Genomic DNA, 21851 nt, shown 5'->3' with positions numbered 1-21851 from the left:
CCATAGCGCCCGGGCCAACTTTGCTCCAATGGAGCCTCAGCTGTAGGAGGGGAAGAGAGAGACAGAGAGGAAGGAGAGGGGGAGGGGTGGAGAAGCAGATGGGTGCTTCTCCTGTGTGCCCTAGCCGGGAATCGAACATGGGACTCCTGCACGCCAGGCCGACGCTCTACCACTGAGCCAAATGGCCAGGGCTTCTTTTCAACTTTTTATAGCTTCATTTTTATTTCATGTGAAACTTATCTCACAGCTTTGTGATAGCTACATGATTTATCCCTTGTCCTACCACCAATAAAATTCCCCATTATGATTCGAATGTATTCATGCCATCTTTTTTTATCTACCATATAATTCCTCATGAATATGAGTGGCACATGAGCGGAATCAAGTGATAGTCACAGGAGACACCACAAGACCTTAAGGTGCTTCTAAATTATCATTGGTTGGATTATGTTCAGTAAAATTTTATTGTCGAGTATATTTTTCTGTGACACAATTTTTGAAAGTTGAACAACATAACTAAATATGACATTTGGTGACTGTTTACTGGGATTTCAATGACCAGCATTCTTCTTTCAAGTAAGTTCATACATTATTTGCAATAGAAGCCAATAAAATCAAATTAGTTTCTATGGTGATGTAACATTTTCATTTCAATGATAATTGAAAGCTTCCTGAGCAAGGGATAAGTATCTTAAGGTAAACCTCAAAAACTTATTAAAGAATATCAGAGCATGTCAGTCATGGTTAATATTATCGTCATATTGATAACATTGACTCGGTAGACCTATCTGGAGAGCCTACAGTGTCTCGATTTGTCCTCAGCACCATGGGGAGGAGTGAGTAACATATAAACTTGCCTTCTCTGAACATGTGATCAAAAATTGCTTCCTCTGAAACCCCTCTCTCACCCCGTATTACTATCTATACTATTAACCTGGAGCTGTTTTTCTCCATAGCCAGTAACACTATCCGAAATAATATATGCTAGTCATAATGCAAAATGATGTAATGAATACTCCGGAGCATGCCACCACTATGCATTTCTTTCTGTGTAGGTTTTCTGCCTCTCCCAGAAGGTAAGGTCCATGAGTTGACTTTGTCTCATTTGCTACTGAATCTTCAGTGACTAGAAGAACAAAGTAAGTGTTCAATAATTATTTGTGGATCCAGAGTGGTTGAGCAAATCTATGTCAGTATATGTGTGTATGTGTGTGTGTGTGTGTATATATATATATATATATATATATTTTTTTTTTTCTGAAGTTGGAAACAGGAGGCAGTCAGACAGACTCCTGCATGTGCCCGACTGGGATCCACCCAGCATGCCCACTAGGGGGCGATGCTCTGCTCATCTGGGGCATTGCTCTGTTTCATCCAGAGCCATTCTAGCACCTGAGGCAGAGGCCAGAGAGCCATCCTCAGCGCCCGGGCAAACTTTGCTCCAATGGAGCCTTGGCTGCGGGAGGGGAAGAGAGAGACAGAGAGGAAGGAGAGGGGGAGGGGTGGAGAAGCAGATGGGCGCTTCTCCTGTGTGCCCTGGCTGGGAATCGAACCCAGGCCTCCTGCATGCCAGGCCGACGCTCTACCACTGAGCCAACTGGCCAGGGCCAGTATATATTTTTTATATTGACTTACTTTTTACATTTTAAGTAAATCCATATGTTTCTGGTTTATACCAAATTATTAGTGAAATTTAGTAGGTGATTCATTGTTATGCATAATACATTTATATAAACATGAAACATTTTTGTTTGTTTGTTTTGTGACAGAGACAGAGAGAGTCAGAGAGAGGAACAGATAAGGACAAATAGGAAAGGAGAGAGATGAGAAGCATCAATTCTTTGTTGCAGCACCTTAGTTGTTCATTGACTGCTTTCTCATATGTGCCTTGACCGGGGGGCTACAACAGACCGAGTGACCCCTTACTGAGCCAGCAACCTTGGGCTCAAGCTGGTGAGCCTTGCTCAAACCAGATGAGCCTGCACTCAAGCTGGCAACCTTGGGGTTTCGAACATGAATCATCCGAGTCCCAGTCCAATGCTCTATCCACTGCGCCACCACCTGGTCAGGCTAAACATGAAACATTTTTAAGCCAAATATAAATATATCTTCCTAACTCATTTATTTCCAACGAAAGTATGAGTCTCACATTATTAAACACATCATTTAGACAAGTGTCTTTTACTTTCTAGTCATTACACCTTTTCCATTAAAATAGATAAACTCCAGAAATGTCATTAGTTTGAAACAGGTCATGTCTTAGACATTGCTATTAAATGATCGGCTGTGCAACTGTTTATTGAGTGAATACTGTGTCTCACAGAGGAGTCAGCACTTTGCATGTTTCATATTAAGTACATGAAAACTCTAAAAATAAATGTTACCCTCATGTAGCAGATAGGAAACTGAGCCTTAAGCCAGTTTAGAAATGACCCTAAGGTTTAACATCTAATACATGTTAGATGCGAGGTCAAACTCTCCTGACACCCAAATCCAGGCTTTTCCATGGCCACTCATATGTGTCCATTGTTCTGTGTGAGACAATGTACACTAAAAAATTAAAATCTTTTCTCACATAAAAATACAACACAAACAACATTGTTTGTATGGGTCAATAACACTAATTTGCCTGTAAATGTGACATTTTCTGCAATAACTTATGACAGGTGCCACCTCATAAGTTAGGGTGACTCAAGCATGACAGGGGATAGTAGGGTGCTACAAGTAGGGGCGCTAAAAGCTCAAGGGTGCCATGAGCTGAAGATGGTGCTTTAGGGATGCTATGAGTTCATAGGTGCTAATTAGCTCTGGGGTGCTATAATTTCAAGGGTGTTATGAGTTTAGGGATGCAATGCACTCAGGGATGCTATAAGCTCAGCTGCAGTAAGAGTTTAGAGCTTTATGAGCTCAGGGGTGTTATGAGGTCAGAAGCTCTGACTTGGGGGCTATGATTTCAAGGAGCTCAGGGATGAGGTGAACCTGAGATGCTCTGAGTTTAGTGGTCTAGGAGCTGAGTAGTGCTGTCAGTTCAGGGTGCAATGAGCTCAGGGTGCTGAGTTGACGGCAGGGCTGCATTCTGACTTTCATGAGCCCTAGGCATACAAAATGCTGATATTCCCCTAACTGCCAGAGTCAGACCATGACATGGTGGCTTTTGTGTAACAGGCGTCCCCAAACTATGGCCCACGGGCCACAATGTGGCCCCCTGAGGCCATTTATCCAGCTCCCACTGCACTTCTGGAAGGGGCACCTCTTTCATTGGTGGTCAGTGAGAGGACCACTGTATTTGGCAGCCCTCCAATGGTCTGAGGGACAGTGCACTGGCCCCCTGTGTAAAAAGTTTGGAGACCTCTTACATTGTAAGAGGAGGTAGTTGGCGTTGCTTACACTTATATCACCTACTGTATCCCGAACTTGGCTATGAAATCTAGGGCTTTAGAACGATTTGCTCTTGCTAAATTATTTTTCTATCAAATATCATTCTACATCAAATATGAAATTCTCAGTACGGTCAAACTAAATTGATAGCCAATTTATAGGTTTTATGCTATATTTTAAGATTTCACTGTTCACATGAGTCCTTTTATTTTTTTATTTTATTTTTTTACTTTTTCTTATACAGGGACAAAGAGAGAGGGTCAGAGAGAAGGATAGATAGGGACAGACAGACAGGAACAGAGAGAGATGAGAAGCATCAATCATCAGTTTTTCGTTTTAACACCTTAGTTGTTCATTGATTGCTTTCTTATATGTGCCTTGACCGCGGGCCTTCAGCAGACCCAGTAACCCCTTGCTTGAGCCAGCGACCTTGGGTCCAAGCTGGTGAGCATTTTTATTTTGCTCAAGCCAGATGAGCCCGCGCTCAAGCTGGCAACCTTGGGGTCTCGAACCTGGGTCCTCGGCATCCCAGTCCAACACTCTATCCACTGCACCACCGCCTGGTCAGGCACACATCAGTCCTTTTATATCACAATGATCTTACTTATCCATTCACTTATAGCAGTTAATTTCTTGGTTGAAGGACATCTCAAGCAATTTTTACTAGAATAGTACATTAATAGCTATTTCTTAAACTGTAAATATTCTGAAATATCTTTCTGTTGCCCTCATTTAAAAAAACAACAACAAAAAACACTTAAGTGGTCCTATGTATTGAAGTTGTAATTGCTTTGCTTCAGAATATCAAATGTTCCATCATCTGATTCTGGTGTTTAATGAGGTTCTGGGACTGCCTACTGTCTGAACTTCTGTAGGTAACCTATCTTTTTCTTCCTAAATGCTTATTGAATTTATTTTCTTGATCCTACCAATTCAAAAACATTATAGTGACAGCTCACGTCATTGGTGCCTCAATTCTGTGACTTCTCTCTACCTGTATACTCAGGTCTTTTTTTCCACTCTGGCTTGAGAAAGTTCTCCTCTGTCCCCCCGTTATATCTTTGATTGTTACTCCATTCATTCCACTTGTTTTGCCTCCTACATGGGGAACAACCCTGCCTTCTCCCTGGCCCTCACCTGCCTCTTCACTACACTGAGTGCTCACGTATGCCATATGTCGTGGTAATTTTGCACACGCATTTGCTTGTTATCCCCTCGTTGCGCCGAGTGGATATCATTACCACTGGCAGATGAAAGATGTCTCTAAGTCTGCATACGTGCCATGTGCTGGGGCTAGGCTCTATGCCCATGTCTCTGACTCTGCAGCTCATGCCCTTTGATCCCCACACCGTGCTCTCTTCCTTTCCTGTCAAGCAATCCCACCTCATGTCCCATTTTCACATGTGATCTCCTTGTCTCTCCATTCTGGAGTGTCTCAGCCTCGCCTTCCCCACTGCTGATCAGGGTTTTGCCAAGGTGTCCTTTCTGCTACTTCCTGTGTCCAGGTGGATTGATTCAGCATTGGATTTTCAGTTTCCTGCAAACTTTCCTTCTTTTATCTCCCTTTCCTTCACATTCTGTCTTCGTTCCATACCATTCCATTCCAAAATCTTTGACATTTTGTTTCTGTTTCAAGAAGACAGTATGATTTTCCATCCTATGAAGGGTTATCATTTTTCTTTAAAATATTTTAACGGTTTTGGTAGGAAAGATCTTCTAGTGAAATTTTAGCATTAAGTTCACTTTCTCTGGTCTAAGATTGTTTTCAAAGACACCCCCTTTCTTCTGTTTGCTTCTCTGAGAATACAGGCCTGTGGTCCACACAAGAGAAGGAGAATGAGCACCCCCCAGGTCCCTGTCCCAACTCTGTGTACATGGCTACTCCTAAGAGGAAAAGGGAATACACACGTTCCTCTCAGTTACCAGTGTCTTGCATCTTGTCTGTCTTCCTTATCCTCACCATCTGATCTTCTGACCCGATGTAAAATCTGAGGATGTGAAAAGTAACAGCTCCCAGGATGCATTGCCACCAAGACTCTTTAAGATTCTGTCATCTTTAATGGAGCTTAATCTGAGGGTACTATTCTCTCCAAAATGCAGAGTTCTCCTTTAGATACCCAGCTTAGAAAACAAGATCTAGCAACAGAAGTACTTACATAGGGAGGAGAAAGACAGAAGTAGACTGTGTCAGAAAGTGGCACCTGGTGAGTCAAGGCATAGTGTTTCCTGTTTGTAACAGATACGCTATTTCTGAACCCGGCAGAGGTGGTGGAGGGACACAAGGAATCCCTACCTTCTCCTAGCCAGCAGGAGCATTCCTGGGGGCCCAGCTCAAAGGGGCCAGCTACTGTGTTCTCTACCAAGTCTCACTAGTCCCATAGTTTCTGGAAATTCTTCCCAAACTCCAGCAAGAGATTGACTGTCTGTCTTAGTGATAGGATTGTGAATATATTCTTTTCTTATAAGTTGATAGTTATTTTAATGGAATCTTAAGTGGACTGAATTAGGAGATTCTGGACAGATGACTTTTTAAATTAGAAGAAATATTTGCATTTATCTACTCAACAATATAAAAATAAAAGCACTGAATTGCTTACTACCTCCCAGAGAACTTAACATTGGCAGTTTTAAGTGTCTGGTCAGTAAACAGATAAAACGGAATGAGCAATAATGATGTGATGGGGTGTCCACTGCACTGTGGGAGTAACCCATCCTGCCTGTCCATGGTTGGGGCACCACTTTACAGAGCAGATCCACAGGGAACCACACATGGTGCTTCTCTTGGTCCTGACCTCTCTGGGGAGTTCAGGGTGCCTCAGTCAGAATACAGAACATCTACCTAATAAGGAGCCCTTCCTGCTGTCATTACCAGTTCCAGCACCAACACTGTTCCAGAGACGCACGTAAATAACCCCATTAAAGGCCTCCTTTGGGTTACTGAGCTGGCACCATCACCAGGTGAGGCTTCGTGGAGACAACATCTGCCTGAAGTAACATAACTCAGAATTCCTTTTATCTTCCAGCATAATCAGGGTTATTCAAAATTCCCTGGATTTAGGTGAAGAGGGAGGTTAAAGGAAATAGCAAACAGCATACTGTCTGTAATTTGAATTAAACACACGATTTCCACACAAAGTAAAAACCTCTTAACTACTCAGAGAACCAGTTGTGACAATAACCTGCTATGTAGAAATCGATAGGCTTTTATTGGAAGTTTCAGCAACTTCTGTTAAACTTCTAGATGCTTAGAGACAAATAACATGGCCTGTCCAGTTGGCCTCAGCGTCTGACTGATCACTTCTTTCCTCACTAGTTGGGGCCGGGGCTACCCCAGGCATCCCCTTAAGCCTGTGCCTGTGCAGGGACATGGGACTATCATCTCAGCTCTTCCTGTCTGTCGGAGAGGCTGAGATAACCTCTCCTGGGTCAGTCACCAGAATGAGTGCCTGCAAACACTTCTATTGAACTGACTTGAACCCCCAATGATGATCAGAATCTTTCACTGTGCTTTGTGCCCTTGGGACCTGGATTCTTGACATGATGGGCCTCAGACAATGGAAAGAAAGACTTTGAGAATAAATAATCTTGAGTTAAAATCCCAGCCCTGGGGTTTTACTCATAGCCAGCGAGATCTATAATCACTATCAGCCTCCCTATGTCCTCATCTATAAATTGGGATCGTTGTGACAATTTAGTGAAAAAATACAAAGTGTCCACTAGCCTTGCACAGAGTAGAAATGCCAGCTTTGCTACTTTGCCCTCACTGCTTGGCTTTTGACAGAAAAGCTAGGTCTCCAGGTCAACCAAATAGCCAAGTGGATAGAAATGGTGACCACAATCTTTCTCCTGTCCCAAAGATCTGGCAGAAGAAAGCTTATTAAATAGGCCACCAATCATTGCGCCCTTGACAGTTTGCTTCCCTCATTGTCTTTGGTGGCAGGTGAAGCTTGGAAAATAATGAAATATATATTATTGTGTCTTCAATAGATCTCCTTCCCCAAATAGCATGGTGAGTAGGCCACTGCTGGCACGTGTGGGTGACTCTGGTCAATAAAGAGCTTTGGAGCTGTCTCAGGACTCTGGTAATTGTTCTCTCTGTTTGGTCTATCAGAGCAAAGCAAGGATGCCCTCTGCTGCTACCTGCCTGCTCTGTGACTTGCTGTTGGAGCAGCCCTTACAAAGGAGTCCCTGAAGTCCTATTTCAGCCAATAGGACTGAGGTTTCTCAATTGGAGCTGTTCAGCTATATCCTCATCAGCATTTTTACTGACCGACCAGAGAGGCTCCATTCTGATCATTCAGGACAGTGTTTTTTGGACCAATCAAATGATGAGGATTTGAAGTCCTTATATGTATGAGTCCAGACAAGTCAGGAAACAGGGATGGGGACTTCTGTCTATGTAAGTAAGCTCTCTTTGGGCTCCGAGAGTACAGTTTCTCTTTCCATCAAAAACTGAAGACTGCATTTCCCCAGCTGGAACCGAAACACAGAAGATGAAACACCAAAGATGTCTCCCCAGAGCCGATCAGAGCAGCCCAAGGCAGCAGACAAGTACAGGAACAGAGCGAAGCAGAGTGGAGTAGACTAGAGCAGGAGGAGACGACCAGAGCAGAGCAGGGTTGTCTAGCCAGAGCCGGGCCTCGGCCCAGGGCCAGTTTGCCCCAAGGCCAACTCACAGCCATGCTGTTCCACTGTACCACTTTGTAATTGAGCCGCTACATACTGAGCTGTCCCATAGCGGTGCTGTTCTCACAGCAGGGCTGTATCACAAGCAAGCTGTTTGCACTGAAAAACACCCCAAACTGGGGATTCCTGTTGGTGTTGAATTGAGGCCAACAATTATCAGTTGACAAGGGGAACCATTACAAGGAGGATGGAAACTAGACAATAGGTTTCCAGGGAAGAGGGAAGTTCAGAAATAAGGTGGGGTGAGATGCTATAGGAAGGAGCCACTGGTAAGGGACAGTGGGAGATTAGGAGAAATCATAGCAGAATGAGCTGGAAAGCAGGGACCCCTCTCCCTGGGAACAGGAGCACTGCCCTTCACTCCCAGAGGAGCGCTAGTGGTCAGGTAGTTGAAACAGGGATAAATTGAGCATCAGCCATAAAGATGCTCTGAAAGTCTGTGTATAATAGCTCAGAATTGTCCTAAGCTACATGTTACCAATAAACGGTTTTTATTTTGTTTAGGGATCTTGAAACAAACCAAACAACACACAAACAAAAAAAAAAATCAAGTGTTCAAGTAGAGACTTATGCATATAAGAACTCGTTTCACACTTTACCAATTCCAGAATACCTCGAGGGTCCCAGAAGCGAGAAGGCAGCTGACAGTTTGCCATCATCTGCCATTCCAGAGCAGCTGTTTCAGCCCCTTCAGCAAAGAAAGGGAGTATGGTTCTTGCCAGCTCCTTGTCAAAACAGAAACATTTCTACTGAAATGTTTGATGCAGCCAAGAAGTTGTTAGCCTTTAACCTCCGGAGGCTGTGACAAAACCCTGTGTTGCTTGCAAATATATATCAAAGTTGACCCCATTTCCCAGCCTTGGATGGATATTTGGCCACTGCCTAGAACACATAATTGGCATCCCTTAGTTCTCTCAACCAGAAACACCACAGTTGACGCTCTGGGACTACCACACAGGGAAACATGTAATATCTGGGTCTGGTTAATTAGATAGTTTTTATAACCTAAATCCATTGACCAATAACCCCCCAATCCATCCCAGGCTTAAAAGAACTGATCGATGAATTGCTGGTGCCAAGAACCATCTATCTCTCTGGCCTCACGTTTGCTTTCCAGCTCTCTCTGACATGTGGTGAGTTCAGAGCTGAGGTAGGGAGGGCAAGCGGAGGTATCCAAGAGTGATTGGCAGGTGGCAGCAGTAACACTCCTCCACGTCACATGCAGTAAATCAAACCCTCGGTGGGTTTGCAATTGTAATGTAGAAGGACTTGTCAGCCAGTGAAGGGGTCCGCTGGGACACAGGGACAATTCAATTGTCTTTATCTCCCTTAGAGGTAATACTGTTTAATTAGCAAATAAAAATAATCCAAAAATGGATACCAACTACTTAATACATAAACTAATAATAGTGCTGTGAGTCGATTATCTAAGCTGTTTGATCTTGAAATAACAACTCTATTTTACGTGAGCCTGGGAATTCTGAACAAAGCCTTCTTTTTTTTTCTTCTCTTGTCTTTGTTTTTTTTTTTCTTTTATGTGACTAAACAGACACCTGAAATTTGACAAAGCCGCAGCTGATCCCAGTTTTATGAACAAGCAAACCAACCACCAGGCTGGAGAATGTCTCTTGTGTGTCTACTCCGTTCAGATACCAAATTGCAACATGAAAAAGATAAGCAGAGGTACTTTGCCAGCCTTTGCACCTGAGCAGGGAGCGTGCAGGAGGAACGTGCAAATTCTGCTTACAGGGAGAGAGCAAGAGAGCACTTTACTAGGTATCCTTTAACTCTGTTAATTAGAGAAGAGTGTTCTGGATTGAGGGATAAATGCCAGCACCCTGAGGAAGCCAGGAAAGAGCATCTCCCTTCCCTGACTCTAAGGGGTCCTATGATTTAGAGAAAAACCTTCCAGCACATTCAACCATTCAGCCATCTCAACAGGGAGTACTTTAGATGAATAAATGTGAGCGTTTTAATATTACTGGTAGGATTATTACATGGTGTTAAATATTTCATTTATTTGACATCACCCTACTGACTCACTACTGTAATTTACTAATCTGCCAGCCGGTAACATAATTCGATCGTTTTTCACAGCAGGGCCTGACTTTCAATGTCCTCTCCTGCCATACCTGCAAACACGTTTCTTCCCTTCCGTTCTCATCTGGTTCCTGTTTCCCATTAGTGGCCAGTGTCAAGTCCTGGCTACATGAGTGGAGCCGGTGGACAGGCTGAGAAGTCAATAAGAAGGGGCAAAGGTCATTGAGGGTACCAAAAGTTGGAATAGGTGGACAGTTGCTCCATCTATTGGACAGAGTCAGGACTCAGGCAATCAGCATGGAAGTAAGCACCAGAGCTACATGTCTGATGCTGCAGCAGGCAGAGCCGTGACAACTCTTAGCCTTGGAGTAGTTGAAACACCCAGTCTGAAATCATCAATAAGGTTGGTCGTGCTGAAAGCTTGTTGAGAGGACAGCAATGTACCTTTTACCTCTATCTTCCAAGATTGATTCATTCCATACCAGATAATTTTATCCATTCACTCAGTGACTGTAGGATAACTACTACATGATAGCTATTTTAGAAGCAATAATGGTCAAGGAATGGTCCCAGAAATCATGGACTTACACGGACAGGTGGAATCACTGCCTTTTACCTCATGCCAGGTGCATTAGTGAGATCATTCTCAATCCTTCCAGCAACTTGCAATAATAGATATTCTCACCACTATACTACATTATAAAGGAGATGTTAAACAACTCTTGTTAGTTCACACAGCCAGGAAATCACTGACCTACCATGTGGACTCAGGTCTTTGTGACACCAGAGACTCTGCTTTTTGTAATAGAAGGGGATCCTACTCAATCCGAATAAAGTGCAATGGCTGGTGCCCTCCAGAAAGAGCCAAAGGGTAGTGCAAACCTGCAAACCCACCTAGGACTTCTTGTTGAAGGAGCTTGTTTTAAATGACACGTTCTTTTCTCACTCATTGAGGTCTAAAGGAAGGGGTTCCAGGTTTCTTTGCTTTGTGAACATCTGTGTCCTTGGATTCCTTTTCTGGAATCCTCTTCCACTGTATTTGCACCCCTTACACATCCACTCATCAAGATATTGGGTGTCTTCCAAGCATTAGTGGGTTATGGACCAAGGTATTTCAGATGAATTGGAGATTCTTCTTGTTTTGCAGAGATTTTAGTAGCTTAGCCCCTATCTACACAGAGAGTGAAAATGGGTGTGTTCAGGCCTTTGCTCGGGGTGCGAGGTGGGTGCAGTTCTATTCCTATCTCAGAGACCACAGAGGCCTGACCTAATGTGAGATTTCATAATTATAATTGGATGATTATACTGATGCATTTTTATTTATAAAATGCAGACAATCCTTTCAATCCTAGTCCTATTTTCATCATATGCTTTTTTCCCTGTTCAATGGAACCCAAGCACAGCCTGCGGTGGAATTTAAATGATGACACTGTCGCTGCTGTGTGGCCTTAGTCCTTTGCAGCTAGACACATTGCCTCCTCTCACCTCGTGGCACTGTTTCTTCATTACTGATCCCCCATGCTTTTCTGAGGGAATTCTTTTGATTAGATCCAACAGGGTAGACGAGAACAAGAAATGTGGTATCTCTCACAAGCAGTTAACAGCTCTGCTATGACCTCAGAATAGAAAGGGAGAGAAATAATGCTATCCTGTAATTTACATCTCCAAAAGGAATGATCATCTTCCAATTAAATAAATCAAGTTAAAGCAATGTGTTCTGGCCAATTTAGCAATAAGATAGCATACCAAAAACTGGATAAAAGTAGATATAAGAAAATATGAATAGTGGTTTCTCCTGGATGGTGGGAGTAGGGGTGATATCAGTTTCTTATTGATACTTTCCTATTTCATTTAGAGTCTATTGTGAGCATGTAATAATATTATAATCAGGACAAATACAATAAGCATTGTGTTAAATCTTAATTTATGAACTGTTACCAAAATATAAATGTATATTTAGCCCACATGAAGTTACCTAAAAGTTAGATAGATGTGCACATTGACCCTCTCATAATGTGTCAATTCCAGGCTTTTGTCTATAGCACTGTGAAAAAAATTTTTTTTTTTTTTTTTTTTTTTAGTGAGAGGAGTGGAGGCAGAAAGACAGACTCCAGCAAACACCCAACTGGGATCCACCTGGCAAGCCCACTAGAGGGTGATGCTCTACCCATCTGGTGCCCTTGCTCCTTGCAACTGGCGTCATTGTTTTAGAGCCTGAGGTGGAGGCCATGGAGCCATTCTCAGAACCGGAGGCTAACTTGCTAGAGTCACTCAAGTCATGGTTGCAGGAGGAGAAGAGAGAACGAGAGAAGGAGGAGGGGAAGAGATAAAGAAGCAGAAGGGTGCTTCTCCTGTGTATCCTTACCAGGAATCAAACCTGGGACATCCATGTGCCAAGCCGATGCTCTACCACTGAGCCAACCAGCCAAGGCCTGGGTATCGTATTTAAAAAAATAATAATTTTACATCCATGCAGCAGTGACCTGGCAAGGGGAATTCAGAATGGAAAGGGATCCAATAAAGCAGGTATTTTCCAAACCAAAGTATTTGCCAAACCTAGATAAACCAGAGTTTAAATTTCTATAGCATTTTAGGGTAGGAGGAAAAGGAGACAAAGCCTGGGGTCTGTATAAGGTGAGAAGTTATGTCCCTTGCTCTGCAAAAACACCGCAAAGGCAACCAAATTGCTAAATCAAGATAAATGTGAACTGGGAATAGCCCACATTCCTTTCCTCTGGGGATAGCTATAAAAATGTCCTCCTTAAAGATTTCAGCTGAGTAGAGAAAAAAAAATCTCTGCCTGGAATTTATACAGAATGTTGGGTCTCAAACAGGTGTGCAGCCCAAATATATACCAGATGGGTAGTCCAAAGCTTTAATTCTATATATTAACTTAAAGCTATTTTAGTTAGGTGAGGACCCCAACAACCAGCAGAAGAAGATGCAGATCCTCTCTGGATAGATCTCCTCTCCACCTTCAACTTAGGTGTCAAAGGATTCTTTCAGTTCCTTCAGAGAAGGCCCCACAATCAAAAATTGTAACAATGATGATCATATCCATTGCAAGAGTCAACAGAAACAAAATTCGTAGAACAAGGATATTAGATATTGAAATTATTGGAAAATAGATTATAAAATAAATATGTTTAATAGGTTAAAAAACATGGAAAGAAAAAGGATCAAAAATAGTAATGAGAAAAAATATTAGAAGGAAAGGCCACACCCTGGCTAGTTGGTTCAGTGGTAGAGCCTAGTATGTGGATGTCCCAGGTTTGATTCCTGGTCAGGGCACACAGGAGAAATGTCCATCTGCTTCTCTACCCCTCCCCCTTTATTTTCTCTCTATCTCTCTCTTCCCCACCTGCAGCCAAAGCTCCATTAGAGCAAAGTTGACCCAGGCACTGAGGATAGCTCCATGGCCTCCACCTCAGGTGCTAGAATGGCTCTGGTTGCAATGGAGCAACACCCCAGATGGGCAGAGCATCGCCCCCTGGTGGGCATGCTGGGTGGATCCCAGTCAGGTGCATGCAGGAGTCTGTCTCTCTGCCTCCCGCTTCTCACTTCAGAAAAAAAAAAAAAAAGGAGAAAGAAAAGCTGATGAACTTAGATTAAGAACCAAGTAAAACTTCTAGAAATTAAAAACATAACTACTGAAATTAAAATTTCAATGACTGTGGTTTAACTCAACAAAACTTAACTGAAGAGGAATTATTGAACTAGGAAATTTACTTGAAGAAATTCTCTAGAATTGAGACTCAAAAGAAAAAAATATTAAATAATAAAAAAATAGGTTAAGATCTATGAAAGAGTGAGAAAAAGCTAACAAACACTAAATTGGAGTTGAAGCAAGTGTGGTGAGAACTGAGAGAAACAGTCATATAACTGCTGAGAATTTTACAAAACTGAGAAAAACATCAATTTACAAATTTAGGAAGCGAATGAAACCCAACCAAATCTGATGAGTAAAATACTAAGACACGCTGTAAAGAACATGAAGAACAACAGAGGCAAAGGGGGGAAAAATCATGAAATGAGCCACTGATAAGATATGAGTTGCCTGGGCCCTGGCCAGTTGGCTCAGTGGTAAAGTGTCGGCCTGGCTTGCAGGAGTCCCGGGTTCAATTCCCGGCCAGGGCACACAGGAGAAGCGCCCATCTGCTTCTCCACCCCTCCCCCTTCCTTTCTCTCTGTCTCTCTCTTCCCCTCCCGCAGCCAAGGCTCCATTGGAGCAAAGTTGGCCCAGGCGCTGAGAATGGCTCTGTGGCCTCTGCCTCAGGTGCTAGAATGGCTCTGGTTGCAACAGAGCGATGCCCCAGATGGGCAGAGCGTCGCCCCTGGTGGGCATGCCGGGTGGATCCCAGTCGGGCGCATGCGGGAGTCTGTTTGACTGCCTCCCTGTTTCCAACTTCAGGAAAATACAAAAAAAAAAAAAAAAGAAAGAAAAAGGAAAAAAAAGTAAAATATGAGTTGCCTAAAAAGATAGCAAGTAGACTTTCAGCTGATTTTTCGTAAACAACAATGGAAGACAACATACAGAGGATAAAGGACTTCAATGTGCTAAAGGAAAATAAGTCAGCCTAGGGTTATATTCATGACAAAATTATAATTCAACAATGAGGACAAAACAAAAATGTGTTCAGATAAATAAAAACTGATTGCATTTTTCAATAGCACCTGATATATTTGAACAAAAGGAAATCCGAAAGGCGGTGCACTGGCTGAAGAAGAAACGTGATTCCCAGGTGGGACCTCTAAGCTAGAAGGTAGAATGAAAAGACAGAAATGGGCTCAATATGTGAGCAAAACGAATCAAACATAAACTGTAGCAAACAATAATAAAAGTGTCTCGTGTAATTTATTTTAAAAAGAAAGAGGACATTCACAAAATATAAAATGCATGTGTGTACCAAAATGTAAGCCATGTATAATAAGTAGCAGAGAAGGAAGTAATCATAATGATTTTTAAAGACCTTTTATAGGACTGTAGAGATATAAATTAACTTTAGATTTTGACAAGTATGCACCAGAAAAATATGCTGTCTATTTTACCAACTAGTAGGGGGGAAAGGGAAATGAGGGGGAAAAAATAAATCTAATCCAAAAATAGGGTAAGAAAGGGAAGAAGAAACTAATGGATGGCAGGACAAATAGGACTAAATAGCAGAAAAAATAATCTCAATTCCATCTAGAATTTAAAGCACCAGTTCTAGAACATTATGACTATTAACCTTAGAAATGCAAGCAAAAGGAAAAATCAGAAGTTGATTAGTTTATTTCATCAAGCCACTACTGTGATAGTTGAAATGTCTATCTTTTGGGGACAAATCACTCTTCTTCATGATCACACTATCATCAAAACTCTACTGAAGGGAAGATCACATCTTCTGAACACATTCCCACACACTGAGGAAGTTCTGTGTTCACAAAGGAAAACACTTCGAAATCGGTGACACACCCAAGGGTTTGTACTGCAACTACTCAACTCTGTTGTTGTGATGCGGACCCAGCCAGGAACAATATATAAGGGAATGAGCATGATTGTGTTCCAATAAAACTTTATTTATACAACCAGGCAATGAGCCAAATTTGGTGTGTGGGCCATAATTTGCTGACCATGATTTAATCAAAAGCAACAATAAAAAGAGATGCTAAACTTCATCTAACACTATTAATTCCAGCTTTTAAATGATTTGAAAAATCTCTCCTGCAATATGGTCTCTGTGACAAGTGACCCAGCTGAGCACATGCAAGAAACTATTTTAAGCAATAGTGGGGTTGTGCCAGGAAATTTACACATTGCCATATGGCATCTGCAATGCCACAAGCTATGTCACCAACAGAAGGCATGGAAAGTTCTGGTCCCTCAGTTAGGTGCTATTTTTTGCCAAGTGTCCCTCACAGGCACATACCTACAGTGGTGCTTGGCCAATGCTGTGAGGTCAGCTCCAGAGGCCGCGGCTACCCTCGTATAGTAGAGAGATTAACCTTGTCTAAATGCATTGAAAAATATAGTGGAGGACAGGTGGCTGTACCTCATGACTCTTGAAATTACAGGCCCCGCAAGAGAGTAAGAGGCAAGTGGCACTAATCCCATTCCATCACTTAACAAGGAACGCCAGAACAGCATTCCAACTTGCAACTGGTGGGGATATATCACCCCAGACCCACATCCCAAACGAGCGGCAAGGTCATCTCACAGTCCTGGATCAGAGCAGGCCGTGACTAACAACCTTGACAATAAAGGTTTCACACAGCAGAGTGAAACATCTCAGCGGAATCTGAATAAGAACCAGAGCCAGAAACAGGGCTAGGACGCACTAGGGTGGGGAAAGAAAACCTCCATATGGAGACTCGGGAAACATGAAGGCAAGCCCAGGAAGAGAAACGCCTTGGGATGGAAAACACTGCAGGTGGATGAGGCTGTTATGAAACACCAGTCAGGGAAGCCTCGGTCTCTGAGAGGTGGGGTTGGCACACAAGATTCTGCAGGGGCCATCCCCCGGTGACCGGTGGAGCTGTTGACCTCTCCTTTCTTTATTGCTGCTTTCTCACAGTGACGGACAGTCTGCGCAATGGCGTGTCTGGACCTACATCTCCTGCAAGGATATCCCAGGGCATGGAGGTTCCCAAGGGATGAGGCTAACCTTTGCCATACATTAAATTTTTTTTTATTTAAAATTCATAGTGCAAAAAGCATGCTCTATATCACCAGCCGAAGCAACTCATCTGGGACATGCAAGCATTATCCATCATATTTGGCATTTTGATCCAGTGTTCTGTCTGAGGCTTGAAGTGACAGAGCTGCCACCGTATGTGAAATCTGCTTTCGCTCTGTTTACTGTTTCATTTTATCCTTGATTTACTGTCACTTTTAGAAATATTGAATGCATTATTGAAGGACTGAGCTGATGTCTACAACACTTCTTAAACTGTCTTCGATTTTCACAGCTAAATATTTTAACAGAATTGCTGCAACTGAAACCAGAGTGGAAAAAGGTTTGTGTCTGTTTATTGGGAAAGATAATCAGTAAACTATTACTACAATGCTTGAAGTCCTGTTTGACTCAGAAATGATAGACTGCAAATTTAGACAGGTTGGCGTATGGGAAGCTCTCTAGAGCCTGGATAGCAATGGGCTTAATGTAATCAACCACACTGTCTGGCTGGACTTAGATGGAAAGTGTGTCACAGACAGAGTTCAACCTGGAGAGACAGATTCCAGCCTGAACCCAGAGTCAGGTGGAAGATGACTGTGGAGACAAAGAGAGGAGGAGAGGATAGGCTGCCTGGTCAATGGCAGAGGTCTCTCTGCCAGCAAGTACCCAGATGAGAATTTCTTTCCCAGAAAACAACAGTGAAGTCTGGGAATGTGCCTACAAGAGCAATGGAGGCTCTGGAGCCTCAGTGGGAGGCATACGTCAGAGTCACCCTGAATCTGGAGGGTAGGCAACCACCACCAGGAACTCAAAGATCATGCTGGGAGAAATATGACCTGGGGAAGTTCAGGGGGAGGGGAATGCGCTCCCTGCATGTCAAATGCAAAGTCTGCTATTCCTGGAGGAGCTAACTACAGGCCATCATGACACAGACACTAAGGGCTCTCTTAGAGGAGCATGCTGATTTTGTTATAAGAGAGGACCACTCTAACAGTGACGGCAGGGACAGTGCAAGCGAGAGGAATCAAAGGCGATTGGCAGAGGAGGAGGCCTGCCCAGAAGCTGGACGGAGACTGACCCAAAGGTTCTTGGCCAGGTGGCTGGAGGAAAGAAGGTGAGCAGAAATCCGCCCACTGTCCCAGCTCCTTCACTTACCAGCCCCTGGCACCTGTTCTGTAAACTCATGAAGTCCAGCCCACCTCAGAAGATGCACACAGTGCTGCCCCTGTAGGCTAGGCATCACTCCCTCTGGGCTTGCTGCTTCTGACCCCAAACTGTGGCCACCCCTTGTGTCCTACTTTCCACATTTATGGAAAATAACCAATTAACAGGGTTCTTATAAAGATTAAAAGGAAGATATAAATCACTATAAGCTACTCAATGTAGATCAGTTCCTGTATGAGGACTCACCAATACCCATTCTGGGGGAATTGGTAATAACACTAAAACTACCATGGTCATGGCTGAATACTAGTGATTTCTTTCTTAAAAACACATTCAGGTGCACATAATCAATTTCATCATCTAGAAACTACATACCGCTCTTTACTTTGATATTTTCTTGTAAAGTTCAGAACTAAATCTTTTGTGTACTCTATATATACTTAAGCAAAATGAGGGTGTCCCCTATAGTCCCAGTCCCAGTGCCCTCCCTGTCTAGATTAGAGAGACACACTGAAAAGACTACATAGAACAGTGGAATCAAACAGACCTTGTCATTGACAGTCTCCTTCCATTACTGGATTGACAACTAATTTAAGTTTTCCAAGGCTCAGCTGTTTTCCAACCTGAATAATGGGGTATAAATAGTATCTTATAAGAATTAAATATACCCAACTTCTGGTAAATACTCAACAAATGGTATCTATTTAGTGTTATCATATTTAATCATTATTTCTATTTTTTCCACAAACCACCAACTGGAAAACATAGTAGCTAAAATGCAGCAACCACATAAGGCCTTCTACCAAGAAAACAGTAAATAAGATGATACTGCCAATGGTGGTCATTCTGCCCCCAAGCTAATCATTTATTTATTTGACTCATGACTATGAATTTAATTATGTACACACTATTGATGTTAAAATTAACCTAAGTAAGAGCGATGTCAGAGAAATGGCACCATGAGGGGTGCTCCCGATATCTCCCCTTGATATTTCAACAAATTCAACTACTAAAGACAGAGAAAAAATCTCAGGAGCACCTGAAATATACACACACCAGACAAAGGTATGATTGGACAAAAAGGTGGCTGAATATATAATCCACTCTGAAGAAAATAAGATCAGGAACGGGGTTTTTCACTTTCCTCACTGATCTGAGGAAGTAGCGCTTTTGTCTGGAGCTGAGAGAAGCAGGGAGTTGGAGGCAGAGGGAGGAAGCTGGGTTAGGGTGGATGATCAGGCAGAAGAAAGACCACACTAGCTCTGCCTATGATTATAGATGAGGGGCATGCACAGGTGACAGGCTCCAATAAAGGTTATCAGTGCAGAGTGGGAGCTGGCACCAGCACCAGCAACTTTGTGTGCTCCTGGCTCCATGATCACGGGTCGTGTGAGAGTGGCTCCGCCTGGTACCATTGGCGTGGGTGCGTGCATGCACGTGTGGGGTGTAGGGCTTAGCTCAAGATTATCAGTGATAGACATCTACGTGGGCTGTTGCCAGTGTCTTTGTGCATTACCAGCTTCATCACCATCACAGGATGTGTGCAAAGGCTGGGATACCTGGGACTGTGCAGGCAGAGCCTCCACAGGCCTGCATTCCCAGCTTTGACTGAGATCACAGGTGCTGTCCACCTAAGTGGGCAGGTGCAAGCCTTTGTGTGCACTGCTGAAGTCGTGGGGGCTAGTCGCACACATAGCTTGCTATGGGCTACCAAAGAGTGCACAAGGGAGAAGCCTATGGAGATTAGATCTGTGGAACAGAGCAGTGAAGCATAATAGACATGCCCAGGGGCCCTTAGAAAGGTGCTAGATCGGCAATTGGCTCCAGACCTGCCTGCTCTTGCTGATGGCTCTGGTTGGCCCAATCTTACCCAGAACTGTGCTTTGAGCAGTACTGGAGGAAGGACCTGGCTGCTCTTAGAGCCTCTTACTCTGCAAAGAGTGACTGGGGCAAACCTCACATCTAAGTCCCCAGGCTACTAGCTCAGGTGGGAGAGATGTGGGAAGAGACACCTGGAAAACTGAGTCTACCATTGTCAGAGCCTCCAAGCAAAACTACAGCAAATTTCTGTCTTAGAGCCCCACAGGGGCAAAACCTGTAGTACAACACTACTTGCTGAAAAAAAGGAAGAAGCTACCTCTCAAAACCAGAAAAAAGTTACATTTTTATACTTTTTTTTAAGACTTTATTTATTCAATTCTTTTTTCAGAGAGGAGAAAAAGAGAGAGGGAAGGAGGGAGGGAGAGAGAGAGAGAGAGAGAGAAGGGGGAAGAGCAGGAAGCATCAACTCCCATATGTGCCTTGACAGGGTGAGCTCAGTGTTCCAGGTCGATGCTTTAACCCACTGCGCCACCACAGGTAAGGCCATTTTTATACTTTTTAATCTTTATCTTTTTTTTTTTCTATTTTGGTCATTTTATCTTCTTTCCTTTTTACTCTTTCCATTTCTTTTTGAACTTTATTATCCATAGTAGTTACATTTTTCATTCTTATTTTGTTATGAGGGTTTCATTTCAAAAACCTTTCTTTTTTTCTTTTCCTTTTTATCTCACTCAATCATCATTTATCAACAAATTATTATATTTTGTATTCATAATTTTTCTTTGTGGAATTTTACATGTTTTTTACTTCATTTTTATCTCTTTTGTTATCTTTCCTCAGTTCCTGTTTCTTGTTCTCTGTAGTTTTTGTTCCACTTATTATAGAGTTTTCATTTTTCACTGTATCTTTTTAATTTCTATTTTATTTTTTAATTACCTCTTATTAGTGTTATTAACAATACCACTCTCAAATGCCATAAGAAAAAAGAAAATAAATATCGTGGATACAAAAGACAGAGATGTAGCTCAGATAGATGATGAAAAATCTCTAGAAAAAAATTTCAAGTGTTTGAAAATTTTGGAGTTAAATGAGAGAAATTAAAATTTGAAGTTCTAAAAATACTCAGGGAAATACAAGAAAGCACAGAAAGGAAATTTAGAGAGCTCAAAAAAACAATTTAAGGAACAAGAGGAATACTTCACCAAGGGAATTGATATTATAAAAAGTAACCAAACAGAGATGAAAAACTCAATACATAAACTGAAAAAAAAGTAACAAGCTTAGCTAATAGAACAGGACAGATAGAGGAGAGAATTGGTGACATAGAAGACAGGTAACTAGAGATACTACAGAGAAAAGAGGAAAGAGACTCATGAATTTAAAAAAATGAGAGAGCCTTACAGGAAATGTTTAACTCCATCAGAAAGAGCAACATAAGAATTATGGTATATGGCCTGACCTGTGGTGGCGCAGTGGATAAAGCGTCGACCTGGAGATGCTGAGGTCGCTGGTTCGAAACCCTGGGCTTGCCTGGTCAAGGCACATATGGGAGTTGATGCTTCCAGCTCCTCCCCCTGTCTCTCTCTCTTCTCTCTCTCTCTCTCCTCTCTAAAATGAATAAATAAATAAAATTTAAAAAAAAAAAAAAAAAAAAAAAAAAAGAATTATGGTATAGCCAGACCAGTAAGTGGCACAGAGGATAGAGCATCGAACTGGAATGCAGAGGACCCAGGTTTGAGACCCCGAGGTTGCCAGCTTGAGCGAGGGCTCACCTGGTTTGAGCACGGCTCATCAGCTTGGACCCAAGGTCACTACCTTGAGCAAGAGGTTACTTGGTCTGCTGTAGCCCCACAGTGAAGGCACATATGAAAAAGCAATCAATGAACAACAAAGGTGCCAGAAGAAAAAACTGATGATTGATGCTTCTCATCTCTCTCTGTTCATGTCTGTCTGTCCCTATCTATCCCTCTCTCTGACACTCTCTCTGTCTCTGTAAAAAAAAAAAAGAAAAGAAAAGAAAAAAAAGAATAATGGGTATATCAGAAGAAGAAGAGAGAAAATGGAATGGAGACTATATTCAAACAAATAATTGATGAGAATTTTCCA

This window comes from Saccopteryx leptura, chromosome 11, assembly GCF_036850995.1.
Source record: "Saccopteryx leptura isolate mSacLep1 chromosome 11, mSacLep1_pri_phased_curated, whole genome shotgun sequence".
In the NCBI taxonomy this organism is placed as follows: Eukaryota; Metazoa; Chordata; class Mammalia; order Chiroptera; family Emballonuridae; genus Saccopteryx; species Saccopteryx leptura.
Note: the sequence above shows the minus strand (reverse complement) of the source record.